This window comes from Palaemon carinicauda, chromosome 25, assembly GCF_036898095.1.
Source record: "Palaemon carinicauda isolate YSFRI2023 chromosome 25, ASM3689809v2, whole genome shotgun sequence".
NCBI classification, from domain to species: Eukaryota; Metazoa; Arthropoda; class Malacostraca; order Decapoda; family Palaemonidae; genus Palaemon; species Palaemon carinicauda.
In genome coordinates this window covers 22154029-22166519 of record NC_090749.1, presented here as the reverse complement: position 1 = coordinate 22166519, position 12491 = coordinate 22154029, and positions in this window count along the sequence as shown.

Genomic DNA, 12491 nt, shown 5'->3' with positions numbered 1-12491 from the left:
ATTACGAGTATATACTCCGGAAAGTTAATATATTTAACATCTTTGACTTGACCAATACGTGAGAGAACTGAGCTCTCACGTTTAGAATCAATGTTTTGTCAACCCTTCAGTCAAGAGGGTATTCAATAATAGTATCTAGAATTCTGTCCCGGACACAACCACACAATACACTCAAAATCAAGCAACTTGATCCTCCTCTTTTTAAAATTCTGATTTCTTATCCTATAACTATTTATGTAAAGTTCCACTGAATCTTCCAGATGATACAATTATTTTCATCAAAATTTATCAAAAATAATAATAAACACAAAAAAATAATTCTTAAAACGTTAAATAGCCCAAATTTTCGAGAATATATCATTATGATGATAGAATATTTTCCATATGATCACACTCGTCAGGAATTTGCGAAATACTAAGTGAACGTTCACTGATATTGGAGGAAGCCTTTCCTGCTTCATCAGTATTTAATAAGTAAAGAAACTGAATGATAGAATACAAAGGTGAAAACTTTATTTTCGTTGACTATCATGAAGATCAATTTAAGTAATTTTCTATAGATTTTACAGAAAATAGAAGAACTGGCAACACAGTTTTCTTTCGTTTCTGTCTTGGCTTTCGAGGGAGACTAAATGAAATCTAATTCTATAGCATCCCTTTATCTAAGTCTATATGTTAATAAATGTTGCACTTTTAATCCTTCTTATTCTATAATGACCTTTGATCTATTTCTAACTGTTTCAGGTGAAACAGGAAGATCTGCTCTTCTATTCTGTTTTAAGATTCCATAAAAAAAGTTATATTCACGAAAGCTGTCTCAGAATTTTAATATTGGATTTAGAGGAAGAAAGAAAAGATAGAAAATTGTGAAAAACTATAGTAATTATAGATTATTTTCTTCCTCTTTTACAGTGGCAATTCCGTTATATTGAGAGAGAGAGAGAGAGAGAGAGAGAGAGAGAGAGAGAGAGAGAGAGAGAGAGAGAGAGAGAGAGAGAGAGAGAGAGAGAGAGAGCAAATGGTTCTGTTCGCTATTTTTGTTTTTTCCGTAGGTTCTGAATGATGCTTATATAAGTACCAACAGTATTCTTGTAGCTCCAGGTAAAATCAAATCCAAAGAAAATCCTACGGTCTGGCATGAAAAACTAAATACATACAAAAGAATTAAGTGGCATTCATTGGCTGTTGCAGTTGATACTTCTAGGTAATCACACCTATGAATAGGTACAGACATGGTTGTAATTACAATCTTAAATTAATGAGGTAAGTAAATTACCGAGCTACTTAACACAAATGAGTCAATTTTAACATCCAATATTGCATAACCGTTTGGAACAAAAAGCAATACAGCGGCTCCTTTTACTAATCATTGGTATTTTGCATTGCTAAGACGCACATATCAGAGGTCAAAAACACCTTCAGGGTAGAACTTTCCGGCTAAAAATGCTTGGTTATAGAATTGCCTTTGTTCTTTATAGGATGCCACAAATATTACGCCCAAATACACCTCTTTGTCTATCAAATTAGGGACTTAATCATTCTCCAAAATGGCCAGTGTGCGAGTTTTATGGATGACATGACCAAATGCTCAGTAGTATCCTCTGCCTCCCTATACAAAACACAAAGGGTATCCTTATCATTCCTGTTTCCATAATTTTCTTTTAATTCTTGCACATTTAACCTTGTTTTCATGAATATTACTGTTGCATCATCAATACCATGCTATTATGAAACCCAAGAGACGATATACCATGTCCCATATTCATTGTTAAAGTTTCCTTAACAACCAAGTAACGAAGCCAGATTTGGTTTACAGTGAACGCTGTTATGTATTACTGTAATAGTGTTCTGTATTACCTCAAATGTTACGTGTGTTGAGCGCAACATTGCATCATATTGCATTGATAAAAAATGTTTAAGATTGTACATAACTGAAATAATGTATTTTGATATTAGGGTTCAAGCATTTATTGATTACCTCAAAGATAGGATTTGATTCTTTCTATTTTTGTTCTGTAGTAGGATTTAAGTCTTTTGAGAGCGTTGCTCTTATATTTGTTATGAGGTTTTGGTTTTCAAGATTGTTTACGAGACGAGACGCTTGACTCTCAGTTGGGAGTTGGTTGTTGGAAGCCCAGAGCCAAGAGCAATGTAGCCTCTTATTATACATTAAAGGGTTATGTACACACCTGCGTTTGATTCAACATATCATCAATAAAAATTGACAACGCAGATGGGATACCCCTGGATAATTACTAATAATTATTCACTCATTTACAGGTGAGTAATATGCTGAAATCACCAGTCAATCAACCAACATAAAATATAAAAAAACGCATGGGGCTGACCAACGTCAAGGTCTTCATTGTCTTTATTGCCGCATAAAGGTGCCGAAATCCCATTTTATGAGGGATTTGACATTGACATTTTTCTCTCACCACCACAGATAAACAAAAAACGTTTACTTTCATTGTGGGGATTTCTATTACAAACTTTCCCCTACCCACAATGAAAATAAACTTCTAAGCAAAACCCGAAACTACAGCCCTGATTATGTCTGTCTGTCTTTTTTGCTATGATTTTTTTAACTATTAAACATATGGGAAAGAACAAAGTGAGGATTTTATTCAAAATTTGCTATGGGTAATCTTTCGTGGATTTTTATAAATCCAATGAATAATCAGATCCACGCTACAGCAAATAAACTAAAATCAATAAAGTCCCTGAACAATATATGAAGAAGAACATACCAATAGTAAAGGGTAGTTGGTAGATCTCGTCCAAGGACGCTCTCAACGCTGTATTGAACATAGAGTAGATGTCCCAGCCCAGGGGAGTAAGTACTGTAAATTACACTTCTCGTAGTTTGGGGTGCTTATGCCAGAGAGAGAGAGAGAGAGAGAGAGAATCTGGCCTATGTATCCATTTACTTGTAAAGAGGAATATTACATTCAAATTTTGTTTTTATAGTTGAATCCTATTAAAAGTCTCCATGAATATACATCTCCCTTATATCTTAACAACATTGACATGATCAAGCTTTCGTCTTCAGATTGTAAAAGAGCGGAAAGAAAAGAGTCACATCTTAATTATGCTTTCATGAAGAAAATTACCAAGTGTCAATTGTTTCACTTCCCAAGTCTCTCAGTGGCAAACAACCTTTAAGTTTATGTCTTGTGGCACCATTAGGTTTGTTGTTTTATAAGTTAATTATCTGAAATACTCTAACTCACAGTTCTTTCAAAAATACAACTTACATAGCTTAATGAGTAAATAATGAGCAGGGTTAAGGGGGTGACAGTTATACAAAACGGATTTTGACACAGGAAAAATCATTTTTTTTTTTTTTTGTGAGATAGCTATGTCCTCCTGATGGAAGTTCCTCATTGGCCGTTTCTACTTGGGATATTTCTACGTGTGATATACCAGAGAAATTTTATCTTAGAGGTATCATTGTGAGACATCGGATTCATTTCTGTCGCTTCCGGATCTAAGTTTGCTGCTACATACCAGTTAAGCTTCTTGTTGAAGCTCGTGGTAAAGATATTGATTTGCAGTTCCGGGACTTGCTCTAGAATGAAACAGAATGATTTTGTGTCCAGAGACCATTCTGTTTCCTGAGGATTGGATCTCGACAGGGTGTCCACCGTCACATTGCGAATTCCTTCGAGGTCAACTGCTGAAAGATGAAATTTCCTCCTTTTTGCTAAAGAGAGAATGGCTAGGATTACATGGTTGATCTGAGGAGATCTGGAGCCCTGTCTGTTGACGCAGTGTACTATTGTATTGTTGTCGATGACTAATTTGATGTGATTTCGTCTTTGGGCATAGTATCTTCAGAGTTATACACAATGCTATAGCTTCCCGAACATTGATGCAAAATTTATGAAATGCAATCAAACACTGACCTTACACTTTTTTGGAAGAAACATACTACTGGGGAACATTGTACACAGTCTGAGGGATGGTGGCAACTGAGGCAGAGTGACAGGAGGGGATTTCCTTCCCTTAAAGTGACTTCTGGGCTTCTTGTCTTTAGGTTGAGGTCCTTCATTGGGGATAAATTTCGGTCTAGAGAACATAACCCACTTGCCTATAAAGCTCTTATTCTCCTGAGCTGCTTGGTCCATGACTTCTTCAACCAATTTTACAAGGAAGAGATCCTTCTCCCAGATATTAGAGTTGATCAGTTTTCTAGGTTCATGTCTGATTGTAGCAGCGGCTAGGACGTGTTCTCTACATTCTCTCCTGGCTAGGAAGAAAGCATGTAGAACCCTATGAAAACATGATTATGTGAGTCTTCACCAAGACAGGGAAGAGATCATATTTGGAATAGTTTCCAAGAAGCATCTCTAGATAAGATTGGAAGGCTAAAGAGGCAGAAAGTCTCTTTTTAGCTCCCAATTCTCCATTCAATAGGGATTTGAGATATCTATGCAGTTTTTCATTAAGTAGTTTGCCTCCGATGTCTTTATATAGTTTTCCAACACTGAAGGTATGTTGGACATCCTTCCAGTTTTTCAAATCATAAGGAAGGGTTAGAGAGACAAGCTTACATTCCTGTAGCACTGGGAATGGCCTGCTCTCCACTATTGCTTTCATCACGCCCTGTAAGCATTTAGAGGCAAAAGGGAAGACAATATCCTTGGGTGCCACAAAGGTGGCCTGTTTCTTGCCAAAGGCAAAAAGTTGGGTATTGTTGAATTCAGCAGTCTTTAACTAACTAAAAAAAAAAGAGATTTAGCCTTGCTATGGTCTAGAATGATTGTTTCCTTAGGGATTGTATCATCACTAATGGACGCTTCCGAGTGCCTAGCAGTAAGGATAACTATCGGTCGATGTAAAGCATTCCAAGTCTGAAACTGGCTTAGAACTCAAAGCATCCCCAATATGGAGGAACCCTTCAGTTAAGGCCACATGCTCAGCCAAGGGTTCTTAACTGTGCATTTTGGTAAGCTTGAAGCTGGGATTCCTTAGAAAAAGGTGCCTTTTGTAAAGCTTATATCCTCGCTGTTAGCTCCGCTTGAGAACGTTCATTTTTGGCGGTTAGGTTCTCCATGAAAGCTTTCTTGAATGCCATTAATTCCATGTTACTAGGAAGGGAAGGTTTGTCTAAAGTCGGACTCATGGTGGAGGCCGAAGCTGGTGCTTGAACAGCAGTGATGGGAGAAAGTAAAGAGGCACTAGGAGCTGTAGTCACATGATGTACAGCCAATAACTCTTCTGAGGCTTCCGTGGTCAGTAGGATCCATTTCCTCTCTGATGACACAGAAGAAATAGTCGACATGTTTTCAGCATCCAGGCTCATGACTTGCAGAGCGTCACGGATTTCATCATATGCATGATCTGCTGGTACCGTCGGGAGTTGAACCGTAGGTAATTGATTACCAAACGCAGAGGTCACCTCAGCCTTGGGAAAGAAAAGGTCCTTCAGTTCCAGGGAAGGAAGATAAGGGGCATTTTGTTGAGAGTTCTTCTGGAAGACTCCTACTCAGTGTCGGAGCATCCTCCGACTTTGATCTCGAACGTCCAAGGAGACGTCAGTGGCATAGATGGCGGTGTTAAGGAGATCCGTGCAAACCTGGCATTTGGTAGGTTCCTAGAATGCAACAAGAAAATCAGCATGTTTATGGCAGGTCTTGTGGCTGCAGGGTAACTTGACCAACCTGGTACAGGCGACCTGTAAAGAATAAACATTGCAATGAGTACACATCATTAAAAATCCTATTTTCTTAAATAGAACCTATCCTAACTTAGAAAAACATACCGCCTAAAAAATGGCTAAAGATTGAACATAATCAGAGCACATGCAAAACTGTTCAGAAATCAATAGAGATTTATAAAGCAAAATATAATAACAGTGTTGTAGGAATATGGAGAAAAGGTTCAAATCAAAGGGACACCAGAACCTCCAGAGTAAGTCTATTGGAACAAGCTAAGAAGGCATGCTCACACATCATACTGTCTACACCAACCGAAGCTGGGTCAAGGCAGCAACCATTTCTAGTAGCCAATAAACGACTGACCAGTCAATATCCCAGGCATGTTGACATAAGGTGGCAGACCCATTATAAAGTCAACAGGGGGAGAGTGAACAATCACATAGGGAAGGGTCGACACTCAGGAAAGTACAGGAATGAAAGTCAGCTAATAAATGAACCTGCCAAGACCTGATCATTATCATTAACTTATAAAAAGTGGGGTGTAGCCCCTTAAGATAATGAAAGCCGTACAAGACAGCCAAGACGCTAAGACTTAGAAATTCAAAGGATTTCCTGACAACCAGGCAGGATCTAATCGACCAACTTCAGAGAATAATATTCCTCAGGTGTGTGATAGGAAAGACCAGATGATTAGTCTAAGGCTGCACTTAAGGTGGCAGAGGGAATGACCCATAGCCAACACACAGGCAGTGCTAGAAGAACTCAAGCTGACAAGCCAAGAAGCAGAGACAGAAGGCAGCACCTCTGTCTAGATAGGCTAACCAGTCAAGACTCAAAAGCAAGAGGGACAGCACAAGAAGTGAGGCTGCAGACATAGAACAGGCTCTGCCAAGGCGGCAGAAGAGGACCCCAAGGGGTACCAACTCTACACCTATGTAGGGTTAGGCTATAGGGAGAACTGTACAGGCAAACCTAGCCTACTGAGTGGGTGAGGGAAAACTCAAAAGCTAGGGTAAGATGACTAGACAAGAGGAACATAGTTCCCAGTACAGTCAGGTTATGGCCTAACTAGGAAGGGGAAGGGGCAGAGAAAACACACAAGGGTGATCTCTAAAGCAGCAGAGAGATTTTGACCAGGGGAGGTGGAAATCTCTCCTACCTAGGGCAAGGAAAGAGCTTAAAAGTAGGCACACTAACAGGCACAAGGATAAGGGAAGAAAGGGGTGGTGATGGGAGACTTAGTAAATGGTGAGGCGGCATAAGAAGAAAGCCCAACAGCAACATTAAAGCAGCAATATTTTTTCAAGGAGCTGCCGTGATAGGGCACTGAGGAGAAGTCCTCATAACCAGGCATAGCCTACCAAAGACTAATAGGGAAGCCTAATAATTGTTAAGATGACACAAGGGGGTCTACTAGCTAGCATCAGAACAGGGGGTAAAGCGATCCAATGTGTAAAAATAAGTAGACACAGGGAACAGCATCCCAAGAGCCGTGCCACCTCGCCAAACATATAGGTTAAGTGGAAAATGAAAACTGTCACTCTAGGGAAGCTGAGAAAACTATCCAACTACAAGAAGGACCTTCAGGACCGCAGCTCCCTGCCATGACGAATCGACAGCATGGGAGGATAGACAGCCTCACCCAACCAGTGAGATTTGGTAAAAGAAGAAGGGGATGGTGCATGAATGAAAATTTACCAGGCATGACCGCCCGCTAGCGTAGGCTAGCCTAAGTCAATGGGGGAAAAAAACATCCAAAAAACAGCAAGGAATGATGAGGGACTACCATAAACATACCACACCTTAAATGAATAATGTAAAACATAGTCTTACCGTAATATGACTAAATAACTAAGCTTTTCTGAGCAATTTGGTAGTGCCGCTGGCCTCGGAACAATAAAAGCATGCAAATCAAATAAAACACTGGATGGTGACGCAAAATTCTCCAACAGACTAAAAAGGGGTATTCAACTCAGTTGAAGAGGAAGAAGCTGATGCATTCATGATAAAATATCATTAAAAAAACCAAGAAAAACAGGCAGAAACTCTCCCAGCGACTGTCAAAAATGGCGACTGCGAAGGGGAATGTATCAACAGGAAACGTGTTAGTTGTAGCACATTGAGATCGCGAGTTGTAACGTCTTTCTTGCCCACATATTCTACCTTTACCTTATACTTCAAGGCAAGGTTAACTCTATTCGGGGAGGGATAACCATAGCTTCTTATTAACACATTCCTGATTTATACCGGATATATCTCGGGGTATTCGTTCCATTAAAACTACGTTGATACCTCAGAGGTAAAATTTTTCTGGTGTAACACTCGCAGAATTATACCAAGTAGAAGCTTCCAATGAGGAACTTCCATCAGGACGATATGGCTCGAGCCCAAAAAAGTCAAAGATGAAATGATACTGATGGTTTAATGTTACATTCAACCATTGTACATGATGTAGGCTATGCAAAATCTACTAATAAACTTTACTCGACAATAGAAAAATATTAACAGCAATATGAAAATAATAGCCAGCAAACAAAAAATAAAACTATGTTTAAGATGTATCATATTGTAGAAATTTACAGTATTACACAAAAATCCACCGAATACTCACAGCATACCAAAACTAATAGATAAATATACAAAGTTGCTACAAAGTAGAATGAGTTGACTTTCTGCAGCAAGGGACAGATGGCGTTGGATAGTTTCAGATATAAAATGTTGACAGAAAGAAATATGTCAGCCACTTATAAGTAATAGAATCTTTGCCTGACAACCAATCTGCTGACAGAAAACTATACTCTACGGAGACAGCCATCTGCTCTGTTGTAAATGGTATGCTAGAAATGATGGATGAAAAAAAATACGGTATCTTAATTCTGCTCGATCTCAGTGCTGCTTTTGATACATTGGTACATGAACTGCTACTAAATGATCTACGGTCCATCGGCGTTGAACATCAAGCCTTCGTATACCTAAAAGACTACTTAGTTGGTAGAAATTACTGTGTACAAATTGGAAACTCTCATTCATCATATGAACCTTTAAACAGAGGGGTACCTCAGGGGAGTGTATTTGGCCCAGTCTTATTCTACATCTACACTATTGGTCTATCGAAAATACTACAAAGGCATGGCGGGAAGTTTAAACTATTTGCAGATGACACAAAATTTTAAATCTCCATAAATGATATACATAACACTACTGAAACTCTAAACCGAATGCTTGATGGTGTTAGAGAATGGATGACATTTAAACAACTAAAATTAAATGAGAACAGAACTGAATTCATGGTGGTGGGTAAGAAAAACAGTGTGAGAAACTTAGATGATATTCAAATGAACATATATGATAACTTGGTGCCGTTATCTATTAAAGTTCGAGATCTAGGTTTATTTCTTGACTGCAACCTATCTCTAAATGGCCAAATAAATATCATAATAAAAACTGCTGATTATCATCTAAGAAATATTGCGTTTATAAAAAAGTACCTAGACGAAAATTCTGATAAGAAACTTGTGATAAACTGTTATTACAAGGATTAACTATTGCAACTCTATCTATTACAATTTACCATAAGTGCAGCTTAAGAAATTACAAAACATAATAAACAGAGGAGCAAGACTAATAAGAGGCGTCCCACCTAGAGACAGGATCACCCCTATACTAATTGATTTACACTGGCTGCCGATTAAAGCGAGGATTGAATTTAAAATATGTAGGTAATTGTTTACAACAGCACACTCTCCATTTACTCCAACATAATGCAATCCTGCAGTTCTCATCTTCTTGCAGAGTAATTAGGTGGTTATTTAAATTCTGGGAAAGCAATAATTAGCAAGATATGGTGAGGAAGAGGGAAGGGGTTTTAAAAAGAAAATAGCTTGGTATCCTCACTAAACAACTTGAACTGACATGTCAACATCGTCAACCAAATAGAATCCGCGTTGCCAGCATACATAAACAGAAGTTTGTGATGCCAGCATACATTTGATGTACTGTATATTCAAAATATACTTAATTAAAATATGCAATTTACAAATAGTGTCACTATTTGTAAATTGCATATTTTAATTAAGTATATTTTGAATATACAGTATATCAAATATACGCTGGCATCACGAACTTTGTTTATGTCGGCTGGCATCATGAATTCTGTTTGGTTGACTATGTTGACATGTCAGTTCCATTTCGTTGAGTGAGGAAACCGAGCTATTTTCTTTTTATAACCCCTTCCCTCTTCCTCACCATATTTTGCTAATTATTGCTTTCCCAGAATTTAAATAAACACCTAATTACTGTGCAAGAAGATGAGAACTGCAGGATTGCATTTTGTTGGAGTAAATGAAGAGCGTGGTGTTGTAAACAATTACCAATATGTACAATAACCCAACAATTTATCAAAACCAGGCGTCCAAAATACTTGAGAGAATTACTACATATTGTGCAGCCAACATATCGTGTCGACACGAGAATAGTTACAGATGGATTCAAACTGTTGGAACCTAGATATATGTCTACTTGTCTCTAGAGCCTTTAAATAATCAGCCGCGAGACCATATAATAAGCTCCCATGAAACATTTGAATGATTGAAGACATTAAGGCTTTCAAGAGGATACTGATGACTTTCTTATATCATGAGTCTTTTGACAGTGACAATTTAACAGTAAATGAAGAATATGAGACATGAAACGTTAAATACTCTGAACGAACAAGGTAAAACGACAGTGGAAGTCCTGTAGAGAGTGGGGTTTCCCTGTTGTATGGGACCGGAAAAGCAGCCATCAAAGTAAGAAAAGTAAGTAAAGTATGGCTTCTACTTCTAATGATGAATGTTGATTCAGTCTTCTTTATCCTCTTCAAACTACTTTATCGTTGTGTGTAGTCACTAAATTTCAGAGTCACAGAGGGGGTGACAGAAGAATGTTTCCAAACACGAGCATTGTTTAGTCAGGTCTCTCTTGTTTCTGCCTCCCCATGTCCTATTATATCGGAACAATACTATAGAGAATACTGGAGCATTAAGACTGACATTTCGTAATAGCCAGGTGTCAGGAACCCAATATTAAATCATTCTGTTGAACTCACGTTCATCAGATGGCTGGCACCAAAGTACAGCAGGGACGTGCAGAGAACTTTTTCAGGACAGGTGCTCAAGTGAAAAAAAGGGCAAAAATATAAAAATGAGTGAGGCTAAATATATACCGGCTCAATATTCTTTCAAATTTAATTAAAGTAGCCATTGATAATTCAAGAAAGATATAAACTTGGCTAATATCATAGGTACCAGTGGGCTAATGTGTTTTCATGAACATGAAACCTAGAGTACTGACTTCAAGTAGTACTAGAAAATTCAATAAAAGAAAAATCATATATATATATATATATATATATATATATATATATATATATATATATATATATATATATATATATATATATATATTACTTTTACATAAATGACTGCAAGAAAATCAATCAGTATGATCAATACACTTGGCTGATAACCAGACCTTATCATTTTATATTTGTGAGAGAGCCCTTCTGTTTGCCATTTCTTTGAGTATGCTGATAACTTCACTGTTGTTGATTGTGATATCCTTTTCAACGGCTAGCGACAAAAGATCAGATAACCTCTCCTCACTGGACAGGCTGCGTAGCTTTGTCTTCACCAGCTTGAGTTTAGAGAAGGTCCTTTCCACTGTTGCAGTTGTGATGGGTAGAGTGGCATAAATTGTTAAGAGTTCAAGCATAAGTGGCAATATCTCCTGAACATTGTTTTCTTTCATCAGGTTGAGCATTGTAGCTGCAGTATTCTGTGGCAGGCAAGGAAATGACGAATAGAAGATCTTTAATTCCAACCGTAGCTTGTCTACTTCTTCTAACTCATAAAACTGGCATAATTTTTACAATGACTTGAACGTCTCTTCATTCATAGGTTCTTTCCAGTTATCTTGGACTGTCATACAATGAAAGGCATGTAGGATACCCAATGTTGTGTTGTGTCCACCTTTAAATCTTCTTTGCAGCTCTTGTGATATTGTATCTAAAACACATAAAATACTCTTACACGGTAGTACTCATCCAAGGATTGATATTGCTGGTCATCACTAGCAGATGTAGCACTATACTTGTATCTTTCAGGAATTGTTCTTCTTCTGCCCTGTCCAGGAATCCTGAAACTTCTCATCATTTCTTAATTTTCTTAAACTTTGAAGCACTTCATCCACAATTCTGTAGGAGGCAGCCAAATCAAAGTCTTTGTGTTGCACGGCATTAGAGGGATAGGCAGTTTCTTTGAAAACTGGAGTGGCAATCTCAAGACAAACAAGAAATTCAAAGTTAATACTTTGCAGCGATATTGAGGCATCCGCTGTTGATGCATCAGGAGGATGTTCTTGGACTATCTCTTCTAGATATTGCTTTAGAGGTAGGATGACCTTCCTCGTGGCTTTAAGAGCTGACTCTCGGCAAGCCCATCTTGGGTCTGGTAGCTTCTTAAGTTCAGGTGGGTGGTCTTCTGGATACAATGCTTTCTGGATCTCCACGAAAGCAGTATGCCGTTTTGAAGAGTTAGCAATAAAAGCATGCAGTTTCTCCACCAAACTGAAAAAAAGTTACAAACTGAGTACTTGATTTGGCACTTGCGACTAACACTAGATTTAGGCTGTATGCATGGAAGTGTACATAGAGTGCCTTTGGGTTCTGTCTTTGGAGTCTGGACTCTAATCTATCGTATATTCCATTCATATTTGCTGCCCCATCATGGTAGACGAGAACGACCATGAATGGGAGGTAAATCTGTTGTTGTTTGCAGATGATACTGTACT